This window comes from Cygnus olor, chromosome Z (genome assembly GCF_009769625.2).
Source record: "Cygnus olor isolate bCygOlo1 chromosome Z, bCygOlo1.pri.v2, whole genome shotgun sequence".
Lineage (NCBI taxonomy): Eukaryota > Metazoa > Chordata > Aves > Anseriformes > Anatidae > Cygnus > Cygnus olor.
In genome coordinates this window covers 62,112,847-62,139,814 of record NC_049198.1, presented here as the reverse complement: position 1 = coordinate 62,139,814, position 26,968 = coordinate 62,112,847, and the positions used below count along the sequence as shown (strand labels likewise).

The window sequence follows — 26,968 nt, the reverse complement described above, 5'->3', positions numbered from 1 at the left end:
GTGCATTTTGATCATTATTACTGTCAGCAACCATCATTTTGCATTATGTTTTTACAAGAATTGTGGGAAGACATGTATCAACTTTTCATTTTCACTTTTTGGTAAGCCTTAGATTTCTGCGGCTTGGGGAAGGCTAAAATAGCGTTTTGTTAGGGTCCTCTGACAGAGGATTTTGATGGCAAAGCAGAAGTGTTGTCATTTACTTTGAAAGTGTCATTGCGTCCTTTATAGGAAATAAAAGGACTTCCTGATGACGAATACCTTGTAGCTAAAACATGGATACTCTCTTCTCTGGAATGGCCTTTATTATTATTATTATTATTATTATTATTATTATTATTATTGTTGTTGTTGTTGTTGTTGTTGTTATTATTATTATTCTTATTACTATTGTTACTTCTACCTAAGTACAATGCAACAAGCATTTCACATTTTGTAAACCAATAAACATTGTATGTTATGTTTTAAATGAAGTTATCTGGTGCACTACAGCAGTGCTTGGGTACCTCTGGGTGTTGGAATAAGATGGGAAGGAAAGAGCATACGAGAAAGGGGCACCATCTGCGTTCCAGGTGCTCATCGAAACACCACTTTTCCTCCCCTTCCTCCACTGCCGGTGCGGTGAGAGCTCCCCCTCCTGTTCGTAACAACCTTCAGCTCTAGAAATGTGTGTGTAGGAAATCTGTGAAGATGCTGTTGAGTCCCAAGCTGCCACCAGTGCAGGTAGGGTTGGTAGTGTATCACGAATGACCCTCAAGCCTCCACAGCATCTTCCATTTAGTAGATTATTTATTTGTGAATCACAGTGTTTGTGGTTCACAGTTAAGACCAGGGCCTCTAGGCAACAGTTGTTAAACTGCCTGCGTGGTACAGAGAGTTTCAAAACTCACTCTTGCTTACGCTGGTAATAGCTGTTTCCCGATGAGATGCTGTGATAAGTAACGTCTGTCCTTACCCTGCATCGTTACTGCAATGTTATAGCATCATTATTGCAAGACTACTTAATGCTTTAGTATAGTGAAAATGGTATGGGACTTCCATGGTAGTCTTTTTTCCCACTAGTGTACCTTGAGAATTGTGAGAAAGGAATTACTGATCTCCATTATTTTATTTTATGTATTCCTTGTCTCATCCTGCAATTGATTCACTTTTTAGAAATGGATTCTGTTTTTGTACTGGAGCAGAAGGTATTCATGTGTTGCAGTATTTCCAAATTGGAAAATAATGAAATCTAAAGCTTTCCTACCATCTCTTCCATAAGGACAAACAAAGTCTTGATTGTGCGGTGAAACAATCAATTGTTTAGCAGCAAGTTTGTATTGATTACAGTGAACTGCTTTTATGAAAAGTGACCATACTACGTACCTCAGTGAACTGCCTTTACCTGTGGCCTCACATAGGTCTCAGTTTCTTTGCATTTAGATTCCTTTCTTGTTACTTAGTGATCAAGCTCTGTCCAGGAAGAGAACTACCTGGTCATGTGTCTGCCTTGCAGTCAAGCTGTGATGGTAATTACACTCTAACTTTCATGTACTCTTGAGATATGAAAATATAAGGAACATGTCTTCATTTTAATCATAAATTAAAGAACTAATAGATTTACAGGAATGTCAAAGAATGTTATAACAACATTTACTTTGCTTGAAACCTGTGAAGAAAAAACAAAACGTATTTGGAGTTGAATGCTATGTAACTGTAAAACAGATTTGGAGTTCAGTCCAATGCCATTATAGGATCAGAAAATGTATTAGCCTGTTGCTTTTCTGAGTTTTGCCAAATTTTAAGAAAAAATATGTTCTGCAGTGACATAAGCTACATGAAATTCCAAACCATTCCATTTTTAAAAGTATGTTAGAGAACATTTAAAAGCTATATTTTAATAAAAGATCCATTCTACCTCTAGAATACAAAGACCTAGCTTCTGTTTTTAAATCATAATGAGAGAGCATAAAAGGGCAGTAAAAAAAAAAAAGCATCCACTTTTGGTATTGAATATAAAATATCAGAGGCCTTCCATTTTGCTGAGCGCTTAAAATGTGGATGCGTGACTGGTAGCAATTCATTCTTTTCACCATTGAGTGAGTGTTTTAAAAAATCTGTTTTGACACAGATTACAAAGCTCAAGTAGATTCTGAAGTGTGGCTGAGTATGCTGTATTTTTCCTGCTGTATTTTTCCTATACATCACAATCTGGTTCTTTGGTTTTTTCAATTTTGCCTTCCCTTGGCAGAAATATGATGTCAGACTTCTAGGCTTTGTCATAAATTCTTCATACGAGTTAGGAAAATGGAACAAATATTCTTCCCTTTTAAAACAGAACTTCGTAAGAACTTATCAGGAGTTCTAGAAAGGATAGTAATTGTCTTCTCTCAGATAAGACAATCTTTGTGTTGGCCTGAATTAGAGATGAAGTAGGATAATATATTTTAAGTTCATTGTTTTCAGTTAAGAAATCTTTTAACACTTTCTCTTTACCTTCTGGTGCATAATTTCTACTATATATCTATCCAAAAAGTAAGTGTAAAGGGAGTACGCTAATAGCAATCAGGAATGGTTTTAAGAATCATTTTATTCCTACATGCATTTAGTATTCATGTTTGAGTTTTTCCTTTGCTACTAGATGGTTTGTGGCTAATTGCAGCTTTGGAAAATCTCTAAACCTAGTTCTAAGACTGAAAAGTAGGAGTAGCATCTGGTTTGTAGCACAGAACCCTAAATTATAAACCTGATTTTTACCTAGTCCATGGGAGAAGGAAGACATTTTTTTCTGAAAGTTGAATGTTCTGTGAACTAGGAAAAGGTGACTAGAATTTAGTTGCCTAAGCCATGAATGCCACTGCTTCTTCTTTTGATCCTCCTTTTTTTTTTTTTTTTTTTTTTGTGAATGCTATGAATGTCATTATTGTTCTTAAATTCAGTGGCCAAGACAATACTAGTAAAGCAAAACTTTCAATCTGCTTGGGTGTTTGAATAGTACATTTTGTGAGCTAACACAGGAAAATGCAGTTAACTTTAGTTTAGAAATGCATTTGGTGTCTAGGTAAGAAGTGGCAATGTAGTGTACATTTAAAACTATTTTTTGCTACTCACCAACTAAATTGTCAAAAATTGCTGATTTGAAAGGGGGTAAAAACCTGCTTAAAGTAATCACAGATATAACCGTTATCTGTTAAGGGCTAAGAACTTAATGCCCCATTTCTCAAATGAGTTTTTGCAATAACGAGATAGCTGTATCACACTCCTAAGTGAAAAGCTCATGAACCTGCCTACATGGTTATTTCCAACCTCTACTGTGCTAACAAGCTCCCAAAGTTGTTGTTGCTTATAAAAGTGGAAAATGGACCTGATAAAAATGTTTAGTCTGCAGGGCTGCATTTTATTTATCATATCACGAAAGAACAATGTTTTGTTGCATCATGGTCAAAATAGAAGCGACCTTGCTTGTTCATGAGTGCTCGAAGCTTACTGATAAGAGGCAAAATAATAGAGTATAATAGAAAGAGTGTAGTGTAATTATTTGTGGCTTGTCAAGTGAAGCCCTCTCAGGCCCCAAGTGATTCAAATCTGGGAACTCTGCACAATTCTGTACACTAACCATAGCCAGCATCAGAGAAATCTCAGCCAGCTTCTCCGACAGTACTGAAATTGCATCAGTTTGTCATGCACTGAGCATGCCAGCTTCACACAATATCATTTGCTTGCAAATCCGCCTGGCCTCAACGCCCTAAGACACATTCTTTGGTATCTGACTCTTGGCCTGTGATTTGTCATGTCTCTAGTGCTATCGGCGTAAAGTAATTTTAATAGATTCTGATGGTTTGCCTGTGGAAGGTAAAGAATGCACAACAGATTGTGTCAGGTAGCTTTCTATGGCATGTAATGTGGAAGAGGCCCTCATGATGGTGATAGCCAAACAAAGAGTATGGAGAAATGAGAACCCTATTTTGAGTGGTATTTAATGCCCCCCTTCTCAACACCCTGCTGTGGACATCTTTGCTAACTCAGCAGATACAAGAATTTGCAGCTTAACAATGCGACATTGTTTGTGCTTAAGTGTTGTTTATGGATGGAACATGCCGACAAAATTCAGTGGCTTTGTTTCTCCCTTTTGGGGAAAAAAGTGCTTCAGATGTAAAAATGTTAAGTGATTTCCGCGGACTAAACTGAATATATATGATTATTATTTTCTTGGTGTTTAACTCTGTTATTTGGAGCTTTAGTACTCTCTAAATAAAATCACTGCATTTTTTTAGCAAGTATGTTCTTCAGTAGTATTTTTTAAAAAAGAGAGAAAAGCTTGTACAATTTCTGCCTAAATGTATCTTACGTTGAATTACATAAATATGCCCTATAATACAGATTTCTGAGGAATTTATTCATAGATTTTAATTAGTTATCTGTGTATTGTTGTTTAATTAGATCTTTGTTTACAGTAGTTTTCTTTCATTATGAAATAAGTGTATGACATTTTTTTTACTCTTCCTTTGACACCACTGAGATGAGATTATTTCACCATTGACAACTCTGATCTTTGCATCATTTTTTTTCAGCTGACTTCCTTAATTGATTACTACTTTGGTGTTGGAGTCTGCAGCATAGCTCTCCAGAATTCTGCTGACACCAATCGATTAATGTGAAGGTGTTAATGTTAGTGATTTCATCTAAGAAACATTCAAAACCATGTCAGTAATCTGTTCTTAAAAACTGCCAGATCATTGTATCTTGTTATTTTGAACATGTTAGTTTGGGTTAACAAGAATTTCTCTGAAGTGCGGAAAAATATGTATTAGTTAGTCCTGTGGGAAGAGCAAATTTTTATTCAATTGTTGTACATCTCTATGGCATACATGCACATACTTTAATATTTAACAGACTGTTTTAAAAAATGTTCTTATTAATATTCATGGTATCTCTCAGGAATTTATAAAAATGCCTGAGCACAATGCATTTCTTTTTAATTTTACCTAGGGAATTTCTGACAGCAATGTAACTCTGAGCACCCCGCTAGCAAGTCTGTGCAAGTCTGCCACTTTCCTTTCCTCTTCAGCTTCCACATTTGCTTAGCAGTTTTGTTTAGCTAAGCTAAATGCTCAAATGAGCCTGCATTTTTTCGCTCTCTGTTCTAAATATTTTCAGAAAAATACTATTGCATTATACAGTTCCTCAGAGAAACTCTGGGTTAGGGTCAGAACCCACTGTTGTATTATTGTGCATGAAAAGAAAGAAGGAAAATTTCTTTTCAAGCTTGAGGTAGACCAACTTTTGAAAATGTTTTGCTTTTATTCCTGGGTGGAGTTTTTTGTAGTACAATTTCTTTGAAACTTACTGTACATTTTTGCAGGGTGCTTAGCATGTGTTATACATGCATCACTAAAAGAGCTCTGCCATATTTTCTAGTTAAAAAATGCTGTGAGTTGTGGAAAGTACAAGTTAGTTGAATCCAGTGCAGATGCTCTTAACATTTGAGTTTTATTTGTACTGTTGCAAGCTACATCAGTTGTTGCTAAGCAAAGACCAAAGCCAAACTCATTATATTTGCACAGGGGCAGAAGGTGGGCATGCATGCACACACACATGTTGCACATATGTGGCTACAGGTATTCAGAAGCACATGCATATGCCAACACTGGAAGGATTTATTGAGTGGTATTGCAGAGAGCTGTTTGTGGTCCGGTACGAGCTGATGTTTTAATGACCTGGATGATGGGATAGTGTCCTTATTTGAACTTGCCATCAACAGCAAGGTAGAAGTAACAGTGAACATTCTGGAGAACAAGAGTAGAATCAAAAATAAATTTGAATTGGAAATATTATTCAGGAAAGGAAAATAGGGTGATAATTCAATAGGAACTGATGCCAAGTGCTGATTTTAACAAAAAATAATCAGTAACACAGCATAGGATCCAATAGATTAGGTAACATGTCTCCTGAACAGACGTGGGGCTTTTACATCACAAGGTGGCCATGATGCTAATGTTAGCTGTACCTGCCGGGGTTTTGGAAGACAAATATGAGAAGGAGTAGTCCTTACCAATGATGAGTGGAGTGTATACTAAGCTGGACACCAGTGTAAGTACTGCACTCTAAGAAGCGTGGGAACTTGTGGGGAAGAGTGTCCTTAAGAGAAAGCAATGTAGAAGGGCATATGACTATTACACTACTTTCTGGACTGATGATTGTTGTGAAGAATGAAATGCACCTTTTTTTTTTTTTTTTTTTTTTTTTTTTTTTTTTTTTTTTTTACTGTGAAAAGAGAGAGCATTGGGCAGGAACTTTTTAGCAATTCTCAGTAACGTAAAGGCTGTAGGAAAGAGAAAGGAGGCAAATCAGCCTGCAGATTGGAGATGCTGTAATCCTCTTCTGGGCAGTTTCTTGTCCTCTCCACTAGAAGTGAGAAAGATTTATTATGAAATGGTGTTGAATAATGAAGATACTGCAGCATGAGAGTAACTTTCAGCAGTAGAGTATGGAATCTCTGTCTGCATGAGGTTTAAATGTTTCTGCCAAGACTAAGAAGTATAGTTGGTCCTGCTTTGAGACAGCAGCGTGAGCTAGGTAACTCACAGAGATACAGGACTAGAATAGATCTGCCTGAGGTCTCTCAGTATTGTAAGCCTCTAGCAAAAACTCAGTAATCATTCTTTGCATTATTTCAACAATTTAACCTCTATCCAGTTCCTAGCCTCTTATCACTTACAAATTCTGTGGCTTTCTACAGTTCCTGAGAGTTCACCTGGAGTAGCTGTGTTCTCTTCCCCTTGGAAATATTAGAGGTTCTCATAGTGGAATGGTCACGGAAACAATCATGAGCTGCTACCTCTCCAGGTAGAGAAGAAACATCTTTTCTTTTCTTAGCCTTTTGCAAGGTCTTCCTGGAGGTAGTTCTTTCCTGTTCCCAAGTAGCATTAAATTTTGAGGCGAGTGCAGTGATTGGGGCAGGCTTGTCGCATTAGATTATTTTTTTTTGTGCCTTGTTTAAACACTGCTAATACTATTTAGTAAAGCAAGTAAAGCTTTCAGTAAAGTTCAGTGTTTACACTGACCCTGGTGCTTATTTGTTTAGTACTTCAGACTTACAAACAGTAACAGTGCAGAACTGGACCAAGTGTATCTGTTTCTATAACTGTACATGTACATAGCAATGAAGGGAGGTGCAGACCCGGGGTGGGGGGAAACATCTGACTCTATAAGCTAGTAAAGAAATGAAAAATATTTGTTTTGACTCTTACCTCAGTGCACCTCTTCCTGTATACAGTTTCTGCCATAAAATGTAAGCTCTTCAAATGTTTAAATTGCTAGATGGCTGGATTATGAAGAGATGCCTAGACTGGTGTTTTACCTGTGAAGCAGAAAGCACCACAGGGACAGGAATGGCAGTAGGGCTGATCAGAGCTCTGGTTGTCCATCCCTTTGTTCCTGTCCATGGCAGAGGGGTTGGAATTAGACGATCTTTAAAGTCCCTTCCAATCCAAACCATTCTATGATTCTCACCTGTCTGGTAGAAAAAAAAAAAAAAAAAAAAAAAAAAGGATACAGGTAGGTTGTTATAAGAGGGGAAGGCCCTGCAGGAGCCTTTCCCAGAGTTACCAGCTGAAAGCACAGATGTGTTCTACCTCAATCCTGTCTGATCTGAAGAGACTTGAAGGCAGCTTATACAAGTTTGGAAAGTTAGAAGAGTCTTCACATTTCCTGATGACAGAAATCAAAGAACAAAAACCAAGCAATTTGTACCAGTTACCATCAAGAGTTTTCAGGTGCTGATCAGAGATCTCTGTTTTAAAGAGTAACAGAGTATTCCAGGGGGATTTGTATAGTGGCTGTTGTTGCTGCACTGACTACCTGCAGAGCTTACTGAAGATAACAGCTAATCTTGAATTTAGTTAATGCATTAAGTACCTGTTTTTAACTTCATGGGTATGCTCTTCCTTGCCAATGTGGACTTTGGTGCTTAAAGATTAGTGCTATCGTCTTTGCCTGACATTTCTTGCATGTTCCCTGTTAGTGCTGACCTTGCCCCTGGCCTAATGAAGGAGCTGCTACCACTATGTAATGGATTTTCGGAAAGTTCTTGTGTGCTTGGTCCTATGTGTGTTCTGTTGAGCTCTAACACGCTCTGTTGCATCTCAGACCATATGTTTTGCCAGAAGTCACAGTAGAGCAAGGCAATAAAGCAGTGTTATGCCACCTGCCATTCTGGTTCCCTTTTGCTGCTCTTAGACACATCCACAGGTTGCTTAGTTTCATTTTATTCTCAATGTCTGTAATTAATTTATTGTTTATATTTAGATATAGCTTTTTGCCTTTAACACCAAGGAAACAACCAAAAATCTTCAGCAGTTCCTGCAAGACTAATACTTTAAAAAAGAAGGCTTGGTGCAGAACATTGGGTGTGCAGCAGTGTGGCAATGTGCTTCTGGCCTGACCACTAACCTTGTATTTCTGTACTGACCCTTGTATTTCACTGCTGTCCTTGGCATAGCAGCTGTTTGGTGCTGACTGAATTAGAAATCCTTAGTACGCAAGGATCACAGTTATTAACAAAGAAGGTGACTAAGATGAAAGATCTTTATTCCTTGTAGGACATTGCTTTGCAGGCAATTTCTGTATTTCTTAAGGAAACAGGGTGAGATTATGGGGGGCGGTGTGATAAGTAGGCAATAAGAGTCAACATTTACTCAGGCTGAGGTTGCAAATGACGGAAGCCCCTTTCTGCCTCCTGCATTATAACAGTTCTTAATTCTTATTTTGTAGACAGTGAAACATGATTCCATTTACAAATCATCAGCAGATTTGCAGAGGAGTGTTGGGGACTGATTGATCGATTTATCAGGGGAGGCAAGTGAGTAGCCAGGCAATTTGTGTAGTGGCTGACAGCCTTTTTGACTGGAGGCCTAAATGCTGGATCATCGAGGCACTTAACTAGAAGAACAAAATATTATTATATTTTTTTTTCTTAAGAACAGTTTCAGCACTAGCTTGTTTGGAGAGATCTAACACAAGACAGAAGATTTGATTTTGATTACTGGTTAATGTCCAGGCCTCCATGAGTGGTTTTTTCCCCAAGAGCTCAGTGCATGCACAGACTGCCCACGCGTTGCTGGAGAGGTCCTTTGGACACTCAAATCTGCAGGAGAGACAAGGTACCATGAGAGCACGCTCTGAAAAGGAGTTTGTGGAAATTCCCAAACCAGCCAAATATGCTCTTACATCCCTGCAGTCACTGCATGGCTTTGCACTGCTGAACAGAGATCAGGTCTTGGAACCTGGTACAGGTAAAAAGCTGTGGTTTGATCAGAGCAGACTACTGATGCAGTTACATGTCTGGTACTGGAGCCGGCTTGGCAACAGCTTTGGCATTACATTACTTTTTACTACCATAAAAAGGGAGTAATGGTTTTTAATAGGGTTATGCCCCTTCTGTTAGTGCAAACAGCTTGGAAACAGTCACATTTTTGATGTAATACAAAGCTACAGACTCCGTGTTTCACCAAGCAGACTACAGGGGACAAAGGTTTTGAAAATTTAAGTTCTTCAACTTTTTGACAGGTTGTGGGAAGGACCAGGCTCACCTCAGGCTACACTTCTAACAGTGCTTGGCCCTCTTGAGATCTGTCTCTTAGGTTTGTCTCAAAGCTGTGCACATGATTTTCCCTTGCCCTGGCAACTCCTCTGATGACTTTTGACACTCTCTCTGAAGACACCTGGATGGCAGCGGATTCTTAGTTGAACTGCACAGGTTTGGTAAATCATTTCCTAGAGAAGCTTTCTGCCAGATTTACTCCTTGGTATCGCAAATTGGATGTCTGGAATTAGCAAATGTTTCTAAAGTTTTTTGAATTAAGTGTTTCAGTGTGTTATGTCCACATTCACACAAGATGACAGTAGTATTACTTGTATTTGATTTTTGTGAAGAGCTGGCATAGTCCAGTAAGGATACAGCAGAAAAAAGGGTGATAAGGAAGTTGGTAATGCTTGGTTCAGTTCACGTTTAACGTGGCACTTGCCAGGCCTGTGATCAAATATGATGAGCAAGGCAGACCACGACAAAATTGGAGCACTTGCTCACTGAAAGGCACCAAGATCATGAGAAGTAAGTTTTTAATTATCTCTGAGGCATTAAGCACTAAGGGATTGATTAAATTATATGTTATTTCTTGATGTTCGTGTCTTTGGAATGCATGACTTTTAACCTCAATGTTATTTCGTTTTTGTTTTTTTCAACATAATAATGTCTACATTTTATACTTTCACAGAGGATGTTGTAGTGCTCTGTGTATTTCAGCAGAAATAATAGCAAAGTTCACTGTTTGGTTTTGAAAAAAATGTGAAGTTACAGTTTTCTTAAATATTTCATAGCATGTCGTTGTTTTTTTTTTTTATTCTTCTTTGTGTAACATTGTAAATATTTAAATATGGCTCCCCCCCAAAAAAATCTCTATAACATGTGGAGATCCTGTTGAAGACCCTAGGGATTTGGTGTGCTAAATTAGCACTGGCTGAATGCATTTCAAAAACAACTTTGGGCTGTGATTGTTCGCTTCAACAGCCTTGAGTGGTCAGAAATGAAGAGTCAGGGTGTAGGCTAGACTGCACGTGACCGCTGAGAGTTCAGAGGTCCAGATTTTGCCCCCAGGTTCCAGCTACCCCTGAGCATCCGGAACTAGTGGTGTTTTTTGTGAGCTCCTGGTATGAATAAGTATTGTGCAGCAGTGGGCTGACTTGGTTTAGATGCAGTAGAAATTTTCAATAGCTACAGAATATTTCTCTTAATTTGCAGGAATTTTTAAGCAGGGAGAGAATGTTGAATTTTTGTCTCTTAAGCTTTCTGAGCAAAGGTTTCCTTTAGGAGTGGCAATTAACATTGCTTTCTAGTACTAGATTCTTGAAATGAATACTGGCTGAAATGAAGTCAAAGGCAAATGTTCCTCTTGTTTGGTGAATCTCCTGCATGCTTTATGTTGTAATTATATGTGTTTGTTATTAAAAAGCTTGATGGTCAAAGAAATGCACTGAGAATTCACATTTAGTGCAAGCTTTACTGTTTTCAAGTCAGTTTTGAGCCTAGCTGGGTAATGACTTCACATAGTGTGTGTCTAATATATAATTTATTTTAAAAAAAGTGAACATTCAGCACTTCAAATAAACAGACATATTTTTAAGACTTTGTTTAAATTAATATATGGTATATTAGGTGATACGTGTGACATTGATTAGGTGATCAATGTCAGAGCACATTATTGGTCTCCTGGCTTATTAGATAGTTGTGTATGAAACCAGATAGCATTTAGACAAATAATTAGATAATTCCATGACTTTGTGTGTTATGTATAATATAAACAGTAGCAAAATTAGTCTGATTCATGGGGGCTTATTGTAGTAATTACTACTCATGTTTAATTGGGAAAGCATGGTAAGTATATATTTTTCTCATTTAAAAACTAGTAGACTGAAGTTTATTTCTCCTAGGTGTTTTTAAAGAAATTTTTGGGGAAACATTTAAACTCTTAATAATAATGTCTGTCAGCCACAGAAAGAGGTATATGTATGGTAAGCATTCTTTACAAGCCCTCTGCTTGTTTATTTTGTTACTTGTATTAAAAGGAGGAATTAATTTTTAAGAGTCCATAGGATGACTGGAGTATTTTTGCCTCTGAATTATTAGTATCAGTCATGCTGTAACTTGAATGAAATATGTAAATTCTTTACCTGATGTTTGCCCCTGTAAATTAGGGCAGATTCATTCCCAGGAGTGATGGTTTCTTTTGGTTTTTATCTTTGCTCGGGTGCCTAGCAGACCGGTAGGGGTCACTCTATGTATGCATTGAATTTAGGAAGTACGTAAGTCACTTGAATTACTTTTTTTTAAATTGCATATGCTAACATACTTGAAAAGAGTAAATTCTAGAGAAGAATTGTACTTGTTATTTATTATATGATTCTATTATATTTGAGTTGGGGCTGTCTGTACCAAACATAAAGAACATTTCATGTTATGACATTCAAATGCATATTATGACATTCAAATGCATGTCATGACATGCATTTTAACATTTCATAAGCTAACTGAAAAGAGTTGCATATGTCAGATACTGGATGTCTAACTTGATACAGCTTCAGAGTTGACTTTGAGAGAGTCAATCTTAACATCTTGAAGAAAAGCTGAGTGGTTTGAAAGCAGCTCTGGTTGGAGCTGCTGCACTTCTGTTCCCTAAAATTCTGAAAAGAGGCTGGTAAAGTCTGGTGAGACGGATCAATGGACCACATAAATGCTTCAGTGATGTTTTCTTCTATTTCACTCAAAAAGCGAACTTTAAGGCCATTTTTGACAAGTTCAGTGGAAAGATACCAAGCATGTTTTTCCTTCTAAAGTGTGTATCTCTAAAGAGAAATAGATGGTTGATAATATCCTGCCCAAGTCTGGTGGTTAATCATGCAACTAGTTGATAATCAATGTGGTCACATCAAACCAATATATAAGATCCATCTGTTTCTAGTTTTTCTGTAATGGCAATGCTGAGAAATATCCCTCTTCCTTCCATAAAATCTATATCTAAGGATTTGAAATATTTTCTGTATAAGGGTGGATAGGGATGAAAGAATATGAACAACCTGATCTTCTCATAAATCAATTGTTTATCAAGTTTTAAGTGAAATAGGAAGACTAAGATTTGTTATTTGTATTACTTACTGGAATTTCTTAATGAGGGATACATTGCACATAATTATATGGAGCTAGCTTGTCTGTTAATTTTCATGTCCTCCACCTAATCTCTTTTTCCAGACTTATTGCAGTAGTTTCTGTATGCGCATTATTCTGTGCCACAGTTGTGCCAGTAGGTGCTTACATGTGTTATCTTGAGTCTTATCTCAATGTTGAAGCCAGAAGGAATCTTCATATTAAATGGTCTGTGGAGAAATTCCTGTTTTCCAGGAAAATCACCCCAGTGAGTTCCAAAACTAATGTCTCAGTTCCTGGATTTGGGCAGGTCACAGTGGTCTGGCAATTTGCTTCAGAAAAGCATAAAGAACCATGTAGAGTTGGTTAAAACTGAGATGAAGAGTAAGAACATCTTTTTACTCTTCTTTGCAACAATAATCCTCATACTCTCTGCCTGTCAGGATTAAACTGGTTAATTTCTGTAATACTGGTACAACAGCAGATGGGAGCAGAAGGAGATAGGAAGGTATGAAGTAATGGTAGTAAAGGTAATGAAGTGGTAGCATTGCTTGTTTTTCTGTGCCTGCAGAAGTATGTTTAAATTGATTGATAAGCAGTATCTGAAAACTTGTGCAGATCACTTTTAAATGCATTGCACTCTGACAACAGAACCAAAGGTCTGCACAAGCATCATCTTTTTCCATAATTAGGTTGAAATTTTAGTGATTTCGGTAATTTGTGCATTACAATGAGGAATATCTTTGCTTCTTCCTTTCCTTAACCGTCTTCCCTTTTCCAGGCATTATATAGCATTGAGGGCTGGGATAAACAAAGTGGTAGAAAAGAGCATCGTTCTTTACATAGTATATTTATTTTACAAAACAGGTATTTTGGTTGATTAAGCATTCTAAAGAGTGATATCTCACAAGCACAGAAATGTTTTAAAATGACTGATAAATATTTGATTAGCGTAGAATAAAAAAATTAACAATCCTGTAACAAAATGCTATAACCAACTTTTCAGCAACTGTTACTTGAATTAATAAGACGAGTTCAACTCCACAGTAAGAATTTTGTAGCGTAGCATGAGATTATTTGTTTTTTCCTTCTTGTAATGTTTGTTCACTGCATCTCCAGTGAAGTCATTATAGCTTAAAGGAATGACAGCTTTTCTTGTTTCCACCTGCCCCCAAGAATACTGGTTGTTCTGGTCATTTAAGCTTAACATTTTAACACCTTTATTTCATCAGAACTGGTCTTTGAAACAAAAACCCGCTGCCATTTTCATTTCAAACACTATTAACTTTCATTATATTTATAAAAAAAAAAAAAAAAATTGAATATTTTTGCCTCTCCAGCAGATGAGTACATAGTGATAATCTGCAGTGGTTCATGTTAGTGATATGTTGCTGACATGCTAGAAACTGAGGTTATTAGTTTCAGTTAGGTAATTCTAATAGTTACAGTTGTACATAGTACTAAACCTGACCTACACATGATTTATTCTGATGGTTAATGATAATTGAGTAGTGATAATTAGGAGAGTAATGTATGTTCTTTTAATAAGGAATATTTTGTTAGAGCAAATGCTTGATTGTATTACTTCTTGCAGTTGCAATTCTTTCTTCAAAAAAAACCTATCTGTTCCAAGGATTGAAATAAGGCTTTCAATGAGAGTTCAGAGGTCCAACACAAATTAGTAGTATGACAAAATATCAGCATACTGAACTACACTTTCAAATAACAACTTGGTAAACCAGATAACCAGGAAAACAGAGTAATTTTGCTTCTTTGTCCATGTTAGAAATAGTATCATCTCTCTCCAAAATATACCCAAATAATGTTTTTTTTTTTTTAAGTATTTTGACAGGAGCACCAAATTCGTGTGTTCGGACCAGTCAAAGGAAATTGTTTCCAGGATTCTGGAAGGATAAAAATATTTTATCACTTTATTGCTTGCAGCAGTGTTGCTATGGTTTTAAATGAATGTGTTATTCTTTTGGTTTACCTGGTTTTCTACACATACAAGTTTTGGTTATATTCAGGCTTGTTTCTTCAGTCACAGTTGTTGTTACATGCCTTTTTTAAAAACTTGATCTGATTTTCAGGTGTATGTGTACACCCACCTATCTTAACTTAAAAAAAAGTTAAAATGAAAAAACAAAAATAAACAAAAAAAGAATCCCAAACAGTAATAGAACTGAGTGTTGACAACATGGAAGCCACCCACCAGGGAGGAAAGATTTTTCTACATCGTAGAGTAGAAAATGTTGTACTGGTTTTAGATGTTCCCGCTTGTGCCCTGTACGGAAGACAAATCAGTAATTTCGGCAAGGAACAGAGTAATGTTGAAGCTGGAAGAAGGTGCAAAAAAAACCATGGAAGTACACTGCAGAAGTTGTCGTAGAGCCTCAAGAATTATGTGCCTTCAGTGTAAAGACGAGACCTTCTCTGAGTGGCATGTTTTGCAATGGAAAGATCTCATTGTGATACATGCTGTAGTGACTAATGCTTTGGGATTCAAAACAGCAGAGAGAACTGTAAATTACCGTAAATTAGTAAACATTGTAAGTGTTTGTGACCACATGCACGTGTTTTTCATAGTCTTTCAGGATTCCTTTTAAGAATGTTAGGTTCTTGGCTTATTGTAAACCTTTTTAAAGACAACAGCCTATGGCACTAAAATCTATACTTTTACACTAGCAAAGAAAGATGCCTCTGATGCATAATGAATCCAAGTATTAGTTTTTCTTTTGACTTTGACTTTAACTCCATTGAGTTTAACCAGGAAAACAAAAGTCATTGCTTCAGCTTAGTGTGCCTGTCTGGAAAGAAGTGATGATACTGCTACAGGCATGCTTTGAGCAATGGCTTGGGCATTTACCCTGTTCATATATCCCTGTCATAAAGAGTCAGTTTCTGTTCTTTTGAAGTCAGATGCAGTGATGTAGGCTTTCTGTGAATCATTCACAGGGAAGGAAAAGTCTTCTGTCTCTTCTGAAGCAGAAACATGCCTGTGATGGATGTTTTCCTGTAATAAAATAAAGGAATATTAAAGTAATGTCCTAAATATGAGCAAATCATTTAGATTATTGCATGCTGCAGTTAGGAGCTGGTAATTGCTTTAGAAAAATAAGAGCTGGACCTAAAAGGAATTAAGTTGTAGCTATCACATGTGAAAGTTGGTGTATGTTATCTAAAGACTGAAATAGCAAAGTGTGTTTATTGTAATTCTCTTTCAAATTCTGCATGTCTTCATGTATCCATGTCAACAGCCTGTCATACAGTCTGTGTTTCCAGTCCTCTTAGCTCCTACTCTATTACAGTAGAAATACATAGCTTCTTGCTTTTCCTGAGAGAACTCTCTCCAAGGTATGTCAAACAAAAGTTGGGAATAAATACTAAGTAGCGTATCCCTGATTTTCAGGGCAACTCAAAGTAAGTTACTAAATGAAGAGAGATGTTTCTTGTGCTTTGTATAGATGCTTTGTACTTCCAATAAAACAGACAGTTCTAGATCCAGGGTTAATTTTAAAGTAGGTTTGCTTTGGTTTGGGTGTTTTTTTTTTTTCATAATTGGTTATGAATTGCTGCCATCATCAGTATCAGTGTCAAGGCTTTGAGCCCAGATATTTATGCGTATCAGACAACTGAGATGAAGAGAATTTCCTGTTTTCTGTATAAGCACAATGTACAAGAACGAGACTTGGAAAGGACGAAATGTAATTTGTCTGCAACGTCTTGTCTAAAGATATTCTTCCTGATAATTTTAGATTTCTTATGAATAAAAGTTTATGTAGCAGGGGATTTTATGGCAGAAATGCAGAAAACTTCTTTGCCTCTTTTTTCTTTGTTTAAAAAAAAAGTCACTGATAAAATAAGCTTCTTAAATATACATAAAGTAGCATCCTATCTATACTGTCCATTGTCTGAAATACTTCCTCTTCCCTTCCCACCAACTTTAAGAAGATTACAGAGTTTGCTTTTTAGACATTTGGCATCACGTATATTGAAGGTGACTGTTTTTTTCTTTCATTTTCCCCTTAGATCTCTACATATTAAATATGTTTGTTTTTGTGTATGTGCAAACAAATGCTGACAGCTAACCATAGTATCTGAGATCATGGAATTACTACTAGACCTATGCAGAACTAACTGTGTGAAAATGTTGAAGATATATTTGAAAACCATTTGGTAAGATTAAGTCTTTGATTTCATTTTTCTGAGTCATTGTAAATATCAGCTTCTGGGCTGAAATGTTCAGTTACAGGTAATGCACATTCAAATTCTTACTGATTTTCAGTGAGATCAATTCACTTGCTTCAGGGTGGGGTTGGAGGGAGGGGAGCAGGCAAAAAAAGTATTCTGCCAAGGTTAATAGAATAAATAGTCTTGCAGTTGCTCTGTGTGTGTGTGTGGCGGGGGGTTATCTCCTTTTGAGAAGAAATTGGGAAGTTTCATTACAGCAGGAAAAGTAGTTGTTCTCTACCTGAAATTTTATCCAAAATTATCCAGATAGTATCCAAAATCTTAGCTTACCCCAAGACTTTTTTCAGTATCAAAGCAAAATTCTTCTAGATTTTTTGCAGTAAGTGTGTTACAAGAACACCAAGAAAAGAAGACTTTTCTAACTGTTAGTATTTTTGTCTGAGAAAAGTTTCAGTGATTCAAGAGAGATGAAAATAGCAGGACTGTTGCCATCTTTTCACTTTGTTTATATGTGGTATATGGGATTGTCCACATTGTTTCTACTGAGAAATAGCAGAAGATATACTAATTTACAATATTCACTTGCATTTCTCTGATATTTTTAAAGCATAGATTTCTTTAGTTATGTAGGACATGGATTTAGTCAACCTTTGGTCTCATGCTGCTTGTCTAAATCAAGGGAAATGCCTTCTCTAAGAGTCTTTTATCTCTTCCCCTTTGAAATGGAAAGAATTTTATGAGTGTCTGAGGTGGCCAATAGATTTGTTTTGAATCTGAAAACTGTTTTAAATTATAAGTAGCTAAATTATGTGCATGTCTTTACTTCTTAGGCTGAGCGACACTTACCAATCGTGAAGAGTGACTCTTGGACCATCTTTTTCCCCTCTAGATTTTCTTCTTTGTTTCAAAGACTTACTTGCTTCTTTCTACTCTAAGATATAACATGAAGAGCAAGATCTTCTGAGGACTGTTCTGTTGTCAGTGCACCCCTAGAGTTTTATGATTTAAAGTTATTCAGTTAACATGCTGGCTTTTTTGAGTCTTTTCTGTTTACTTTGTGCTAAGACTACTCTGAGTCTTTCATTTAGACTGCTAATGTAAATGTAGATTCTGTAAGGAATGGTTATGTAGTTACATCCTTACAGGTTGCTATGTGGAAAATGAGTTTACACTGACACGATTTTCTATTCAAGGTAACAAAAAGAGGAAAGTAATAAAATTAAGAAAATGAATGTTTTAGTTTTAGGACAGTGTGTATGGAGAGACTCTGCCCAAGAACTCTTCAGCATTTAAATCAATACAGTTTGAAAGACTCTCATACAAGTTGATATAATAACCTCTGAAATACTAATGATCAGTTATCACTTCCATTGGGAAACTGTACCAGTCCCAAGCACAAAAATGGTCATTTAAAATGTCTTTACTAAGCAGTACAGAATTCTACAGAAGTAAATCTTGAGTAGTTCTCACTCCCTAAATGGTAATTCCATCTTTTTTAAAAAGGTCAGCTCAATTAGATTTTGGCAAGATTGAGTCTTCAGTGTCTCTTAGTATATTCATCAGGACACATTGGCTGGTAGTTTGCAAGTGTTCATGAACAAATCAGGTTAGTAATACATTGGTACCAGTACAAATAGATTGTCCTCATCACCGCATAGAAGAAACACTCATGAGAACTGCAATTCTTTAAGCACTAGTGGCATGATATAATGAAGTTGTATTCCATTAAGCACTTGTATACAAGGGAGCAAAATGTCATCACCTGAGTGTGGCTGCATTTCTGGGATACAACCTCATCTGTTCCGTCAACTAGTTTTGCTCTGATCAATAAGCAGTTTTCTGTGGCCTTTCACTACTGTCAGATGTCATTGAATGATGTAAATACACGTCAGAAACTAGAAACTTGACAGCTCACCTAGACTAAAGAGAGAAGTGCGAGAGGTGGTGTACTGCTGGGATAGACAGAAATGACAGATGATGTCTGCTGTGTATAAATGATATGGTATTGCTGTAGACAAGATTTTTCATTTTCCATAAGCATGCAACAAAATGCTTGTGGCTTTTACATGAGTCAATCATTCAAAAAGACTGAAGAGGAAAAAAAGGGCTTTTTGTATCACAGGACACAATGTTTAAATGGCCCACTTACAAGTTACTTCTATTTTATTCTTGTCTTTTGACACTAAGTCTTGGGTCCTAACTGCTGATAAAATAAAGGCAAGTTTAATAAGTACTGAATTTTTTCTCCTGGACAGTATGGTGTGATCTCTAGTCATGGTGACATACTCTTTCATCAAAGAATTCACTTCCATCAGAGAATTCAGGTTTTTGTTACTGAACTACAGGATCAAAAACCTGAGCGTGTTTTTGTGTTGTGTTGGGTTTTTGTTTGGTTGTTTTTTATTTGTTGTTGGTGGTGTTTTGTTTTTGTTTTAATTTTGAAATGTTTTTAAAGTAGTTTTCAAAACTGATAGTAGAGTAGTAATGAAAATAGATATGTATCACTGCGTTGAATTGTAGGTGAGCTGTGCAATTTAATTCTTATTTGAAATTTTTGGTCATACTTCGTGATTCCAACAGCAGATCAGCTGTTGTAGGTGTTAATAAAAAGAGAAATGAGCTTAGTACTACTCTGTATTACATATATAATTCATGAATAGTGGGTTCATGGGTTGTTCCAATTTTAACATAAGAAATTTACAACACAAATTCCAGACCTCAGTTTTCTGGAAGGAGCTAGATAGAAATTTAAGTAAGAGCATAGTATTTGACTTTTTGTCTTGAGCATTGATTTGATTATTCTTAAGTAGCATAGATGTCTTATATTTACCATTTTTGCTTCTGCATAAAAAGGCAAACATGGAAGTTGTGATTTTAAAGGGAAAGCAAATACATTAGTAAAATGAGATCTGCTTAAAAAACAAACAAACAAAGATTTTGATGTAGTAGTTCTAAGGTATTTGTAATACTAATCTTACTGATATATCCTTCCACTCTTCTGCTCCTGGCCACTGGTAAAGCTGCTTAGAATACAAGGGTGTTTTCTTTGTGTCATAGCACGCATGTGTATGTGTGTCTATAATGAACTACCTGTCCTGTCTAGTTTAGGTTTCACTGCCTGCATGGTATTGTAATTTTTTCAATGTTCTTACCCATGACACTGGAGCATGAGTTGTGTGAAGAAAAGCTTGTGAATTCAGATCTGCAGCAGGCTTTGAGTGTTTGTCATGTGGCCAGTTCTTTTACACTGGAGATTCGATCTTCACCAGTCACTTACTGTACTGCCCTGTGTGTACCATGTTTCGGCTGACGTGAGTTAGAATTCCCATTGACTTCTGTAGTCCTTGGTTTAGGCTTTCAGGACATGTATCAGCTCCACATCTCCATGGGTTTTCTTACAGGACTTCCCAACAGTAGCTCTCCTCAGCTGGGAAACCTACGGTGGGTCTTCTGAGAGAGGCATGAATCTAGATTTTAAAATAGTCAAGGAGAAACACCGTAAATTAACTGCATCCATATTTTCTCAGATGCCAGGTCTTACCTCTGCCTGTCCTTTATATTGTTAATTATTTGGTGTGACTTACCTTTTTGTTATATGCAAGGAATGGCTATGTGCTCATCTGCCATTACAGATTGTTTGCAAGAAGTGCAATGGAAAGTAAAGTAGGTGTTGCTAAATCAGTAATTGCTACTCTGCCAGCATGGCTAAATTCATTTGCTGAATATGACAAACCTATGAGTCTTGAGATGGAAGGGAGGCTCCTACAAGTTTTCTATGTAGGCTGTTTATTTTAAATCAGAAAAATGATTTTAACTTGACTTCTTATCTTTATCTGGCTCATCAGCTCACTCAGGGGCAGTATTGTTGCTTTGCAAATGAGGAACATTCCTGTTTCCAGCACATGAAATGACCAAAATGATGTAAACAATGTTAGGGTGCATAGAATATTGCTACAAAAACATAGTAGTGTCAAGGTACAGCTACTAAACGAGACTTTTTTGTCTGATCTCATAGTGGCCACTTTTTGTGGGGAAGAAAGGGAGAAGATTGACTTGGGTGGGGAAGGAAATCATTACGTAGAAGGAAATTATTTTAGCTTCAGTCTTGTGTGTCTGGACTCATATCTTGAAAATGGTGGTTGACGATCTCTAGAAGCTAGCATGAGGTCTGTGATGCAACTTAGTGCTTTAAGATACTTTTTAGTAGATTTTAAATGAGTCTACTGTGTATTATTATTTTTTTTAATTTATTTTACAAAATCACCTTTATTTTATTTGGAATATTTGGCAACTAGTACTGGCAAGTAAGATTACAGATATCATAATCCAGTATAACCCCTCTAAATATTGTAACCTCCAGAATACCTTGAAAATCCCCAAATGAATATTGTAAAATTCCACTTTCCCATCGTTCACAGTCTCACTCTCAATTTATTATGCTTTTAAATTTTTTCTAGACCTTTTTCTGCAACAGTTCTGAAATACTCTTGCAATCCTAAATATACTGCAGTGACACAAAGATTTCGGATAACAGGCAATTGTGTAGTTGCCCCAGGTATGTTCTGATTATATCAATTTTCCATATCCTTCTGTTTTTTCTCTGTGTATTGTATGTATCAAAATAAACATATGGTCAGATATATTTTTTTATTTACAGATTTTGCAGTGTTTCTGTCACTTCAACTTCTTGTTCCTTATTAAGACTTCAGAGATACAAACCAGTAGCTCAGTAATTGCTTTCTTGAATCTGCCTTTAATAATTACATTTAGTAAAGCTGTATCGAAAATTAGAAAGGCAGAGACTAATGGAAAACTAGATTTTTCACTGAATTAGAAAGCAAGACAATCCATATATTGACAACATTTCAAGTTGAAACAGATCAGGAAAACTGTTTTGGACTGTCTGTGCAAAGAGGCAAACACAGGCCTGATGTGCAGTGGCATCTGCATTTTATACAGCCAGAGAAACTATAAGAGATTTCATGTAAATAGGTGTCTTGAGAGGGGACAGTACAAATCTGATTTGGAAGCAAGTCACTTGAGGTTTTTTTAGTCAAAGTTCTTTTTTCTTAGCACTAACAAAAAGTCAAGAAAGTACAACTTTGCACTGATTAAAACACCTTGAAACATGAAGTAGGGGGCAGAGGAAACATGTTTGAAGTTCTTATTTTAGACTGGACCACAATCTGCAGAAGAATGTTTGTAGAGGTTGTTATGACAGCACTATGAGCCAGTCTGTATGAAGGGGGTAGAAGAGAAAAGGTATTTGGTCATTGTTTAGTCATTACTGAGACTTCTCACCAAAAATTTAAGGCATTTGAATTCCTCTGTTAAGAAGAAGCAAAAACATTAGAACTGTTTTCAGGCTCTATTCCTGATAAGTTTAATATTTTAGATGCTTCTTATTGTTACAAGCAAGCAATTTATTTACTTTTTTATTAAGCGCAGTGTTTTCAGTAATAACTGGATGCTTGTGGTTATAGTGCTACTTCGAAATTTAAGAACTGGGGGAACACACTTTACAATGTATACAGATCTTGCACTGCAAATAAATCATCCTGTAGTATTATTAGTTGGATTTAAAAGCTTGTGTTTACAAGATTTGTATTTTAAGAGAGGTTTCTTTTCTGCTCTGTCACCAAAAGCTTTCCTTTTCCATGGAGGTATCTGAGCTGTTGTGTTGATAAAGGTCATTGAGGTGTCTTTGCATCTTCTGTGGTGTTTTGACCATGCATTACTTCAGTTATCCTCTTAATAGACCCTACCTAGTGAAGGTTATTTTTACATCTTCAGTGTTTCTGGAGACCGTTATTTCTACCCAACAGGACATTTACATGATATACATTTAACTTTGCCTTAAATCCCAATCACATAATATAGAACTTGAATAAAAACTGTCATTGTATAGTCATAGAACTAGAACAGCTCAGGTTGGAAGAGAACTTGAAAGATCATCAGGTCCAATCTTCTGTGGGAAAAGGGGGCCTGGATGAGATTATCTAACACCCTGTCCGGTCACATCTTGAAAATTGCCAGTGATGACTCCACAACATCCCTGAGGACTTTGTTCCAGTGATGGATTGTTCTCACTGTAAATAATTTCCTTCTTATATCAAGACAAAACCACTTCTGGTGCAGCTCATACTTGGTTTCCCTTGTCTTCGCAGCATAAATCCTTGTGAAGAGAAAGCCTCTGTCCTCTTTGTGGCCAACCTTTAAGTACTGGAATAAAGTGATGAGCTTCCCCCGGACCTCCTCTTCTCCAGGGTGAAAAGACCTAACTCCTTCAGTCTGTTTTCACAGAGCAGGTTCTGTGGTATTTTGATCATCCTCGTGGCCCTTCTTTGGACCCTCTCCAGTCTGTCTGTCTGTTTTGAATTGTGGGGACCAGAACTGGACTCAGTAGTCCAGGTGCTGCCTGACAAGCACTGAGTAGTGTGGGATGATCACGTATCTATCTCTACCTGTAACACCTCTGCAGGTGCAGCCCAGCATCCAATTTGCCTTTGTTGCTGCAGCAGTGCAATGCTGACTTGTGTTCATCTTGCTGCCCACCAGGATCCCCAGGTCCCTTTCAGCAAGGCCACACAGCTGTTAGCCTGTACTGGGACTTTTGGTTGTGTCATCCCAGGTGAAGGAAGACCTTGCAGTTGTCTTTGTTCAGCTTCAGGCAGTTCTTGGTTGCCCACTTGTGGTTTAACCCAGAAGGCAGCTAAGCACCACACAGCTGTTCATTCACTCACTCTCCTGCACCCATAGTGGGATGGGGGAGAGAATTGGTGACAAAAAAGGGTAAAAATTTGTGGGTTGAGATAAAGACAGTTTAATAAGACAGAAAAGGAAGGGAGAATAATAATGATAAAAGAAAATATAAAGCAAGTTATGTACAATGCTGCAATTGCTCACCACCTGCTGACCAGTAGCCAGCCACAGGCCGAGCAGTGGTCCTCCCTACCCAGCCAACTCTCCCAGTTTCATTATTCAGCATGACACCACATAGCACGGGACATCTACTGCCTACTGCAGCTGCCAGCCTGCAGAGATAATTCCTTCTAGCAGAATAGCTCTAGATTATTATAGGGAAATCAAATTTGCATGAAAGCATTTTCTCTCTCCCCTTTTTTCCCTTGTCAAAGTTACCAAACATTCACGATCAGTTACTTTTTTACACCCCCAGCCTCCTCGCTGGCAGTGCAGCACCAGAAGCTGAAAGGTCCTCAGCTTAGTGCAAGCACTGCTCTGCAACAACTGTAACATCAGTGTGTTATCAGCATTATTCTCATCTTAAATCCAGAACGCAGCACAATACCAGCTACTATGATAAAAATTAACTCTATCCCAGCTGAAACCAGGGCACCACTCTTCGAGCTCATCTGGGTCGAGATGTAAGATGGCGTCTCCCTTTTGATGTGTTCACCTCACCACTCAGCTTGGTGTTGTCAGCCGATTAATATGTATTGGTAATCCAAGAAGCTTCTCAGCCCAGTAGCTTTTATAACACTGAGAATACCTTAACAAAGGTTCAAAAGATAACTAGCAATAATTGGCAATGTGCTATACCGTTCAATGATAACAATGTAATGGATGAACAGTTGGCTGGCAGGTTCTAGTAAATGGGGTTACATTAGGCTGGTGGCCAGTCACTAGTGGGGTTCCCCAGGAACCTCCATTTTAGGGCCAACTCTCTTCCATATTCTCATAAATTACTTGGATGCAGGACTCAAATGCACACTAGGTGAGTTTGCAAACGACACTAAATCAGGAGGATCTGTTGACTCTATTGAGGGCAGAAAGGCCTTGCAGAGAAATCTTGACGAATTAGAAAGCTGAGCAATAACCAGTAATATGAAGTGTAACAAGAACAAGGGCCAGATTCTTGGGCCAGCCAACCCTGTCTGTACATACAGACTGGTGGATGAGGAGCTGGAGAGCAGCCCCAAGGAAAGGAATCTGGGGTTCTGGTTGACAGCAAGTTGACCATGAGCCAGCAGCTTGCCCTGGCAGCCAGGAGGCCGCTGTACCCTGGGGTGCATCAGGCCCAGCACTGCCAGCGGGTCGGGGGAAGGGGCTGTCCTGTTCTGCTCTGCGCTGCTGCAGCCTCACCTCAAGCACTGAGTGCAGTTTTGGGCACCACATAAAACTATTAGAGAGTGTCCAAAGTAGGGCTATGAAGTTGGAGAAGAGTCCAGAGGGCAAGACATATGAGGAGTGCCTGAGGTCCCTTGGTTTGTTAAACCTAGAGCAGAGCAGACTAAGGGGAGGCCTCATGGCAGTGTTAGGAAAAGGTTCTTCACCCAGAGTGGTCAGGCACTGGGACAGGCTCCCCAGGGCAGTGGTCGGGGCACCAAGCTGCCGGAGTTCAAGAAGTGTTTGGATAGTGCTCTCAGACACAGGGTCTGATTTTTGGGTGGTGCTGTGTGGAGCCAAGAGTTGGACTTGGTGATCCTTGTGGGTCCCTTCCAACTTCTGTGATTCTGTGAACAACAAGAAAGTATTGTTAGATAACCTCCAATCTGAGAAATTTCTCCCTTGTTTATAAAACCCTTAAAATGGTATGTTAATGTTATCCTCATCCAGAATGGAAATAATGAACGTGTAAGAAAGCAGTGCCAGTTACAGAAGAGATGGGAAGAACCACAAAAGTGAGGCATGTCTGCAATTTCCTTGTGATTGTTTTGAGTTGCCGTTTGAGCAAACCAGTGTTATTTGTAATTAAGAAAGGATTTTGTAGAATGTGAGTAAACTACTCTATGAACAGTGACTTCTGGATGTGTCTTCTTTTTCTGTACCTAGTAGCAAAGATGAAAGGTTCTTAGAAAGAAAAATGATGTTGAAACTAATGGGAATATCTGTTATCTCCATGGTTTAACACCAGCAAACAGCTCAGCACCACCCAGCTGCTCGCTCACCCTCCCAGGTGGGATGGGGGAGAGGATCAGAAATGTGAAAGCGCAAGAACTCCATGGTTGGGATAAAGACAGTTCACTGGGTAAAGCAACAGCTGCAAGCACAAGTGAAGCAAAGCAAGGAATCCATTCACTGCTTCCCATCAGCGGGCACTCCCAGGAAAAGCAGGGCCGAGCATGCACAATGGTTCCTCGGGCAGACAAACACCATCACTCTGAACGTTCCCCCTTTCTTCCTTCTTTACCCCAGACTGTATTGCTGAGCGTGACGATATATGGAATATCCCCTTGGTCCGTTTGGGCCAGCTGTCCTGACTGTGTCCCCTCCCATCTCCTGGTGCGTCCCCAGCCTCCTGCTGGCAGGGCAGCACCAGAAGCTGAAACATCCTTGGCGCTGTGTGAGCACTGCTCTGCAACAACTGACACATCCGTGTGCTGTCACCACTGTTTTCATCACATCTCAACCAAAAGCAGGACGGCCACCCATCCTACCTTCTTCAAGATATTGCAACAGGATCTTCACAGATACAACAGATTCAGGATATTGATTAATGGATAACAATAAATTTATTTTTTCATATTAATTGTATAGCTGAAGTGTAAAGACCTTCTCAATAACACAAAACTACAGATTTGTGATAAAGGTAAAAAAAAAGGTCTTGAATGTATAAGTGGATCCTCTCTCAGTCTTTAAATAAAAAATGAAACAAACCAACACATAAGCACAAAAAAGCAACAGTTTTTAATCCTTTCACTTTGTCTCTTTATTTGGAAGGAGCTTTCATACAACCATAGTCATTTGTGTGGACGGGGGCCCAAAGAGGTCCAGGTATGCCCACCACCCCTGCTCAAAGCAGAGCCAACATAGATCAGATTGCTCAGGGTCTTGTCCTGTTGTTTTTTTTTCTTTCTCCACAACCTCTACAGGCGTCTGCTCCAGTGGTTATCTAACATAGGCTTCCTGATGAAATTATTAAATTGGCCAGATTTGGCACTAGATCTGGTGATAGCCTTTTTTTTTCCCTAGAAAAACTGAGTGAGTTTTGTATGCAGTAATTGTCAATTGCTTCTTTAGTAAAAAAGAAAAAATGTATATAGAATTAGATTTGATATAAAATGTTGTCCTCAGTGCAAAGAAAGATCTAAAAATAAGATTATACACTTTACAATCCTTATTTCTATTTCAGATTGGTAG

At 37.8% G+C, this 26,968-nt stretch overlaps 1 protein-coding gene and 1 long non-coding RNA gene across 3 annotated transcripts in view; both read left to right on the top strand.

The window, feature by feature from the left end:
* Positions 1-26,968, top strand: part of SNX24 (sorting nexin 24) — a 93,488-nt gene that overhangs the window by 6,181 nt on the left and 60,339 nt on the right. The window lies entirely within an intron of this gene.
* LOC121061881 lies at positions 16,644-25,625 on the top strand. Its single transcript, XR_005815313.1, has 3 exons — positions 16,644-16,852; positions 21,325-21,422; positions 23,035-25,625. It is a non-coding gene; the product is annotated as an uncharacterized LOC121061881 (long non-coding RNA).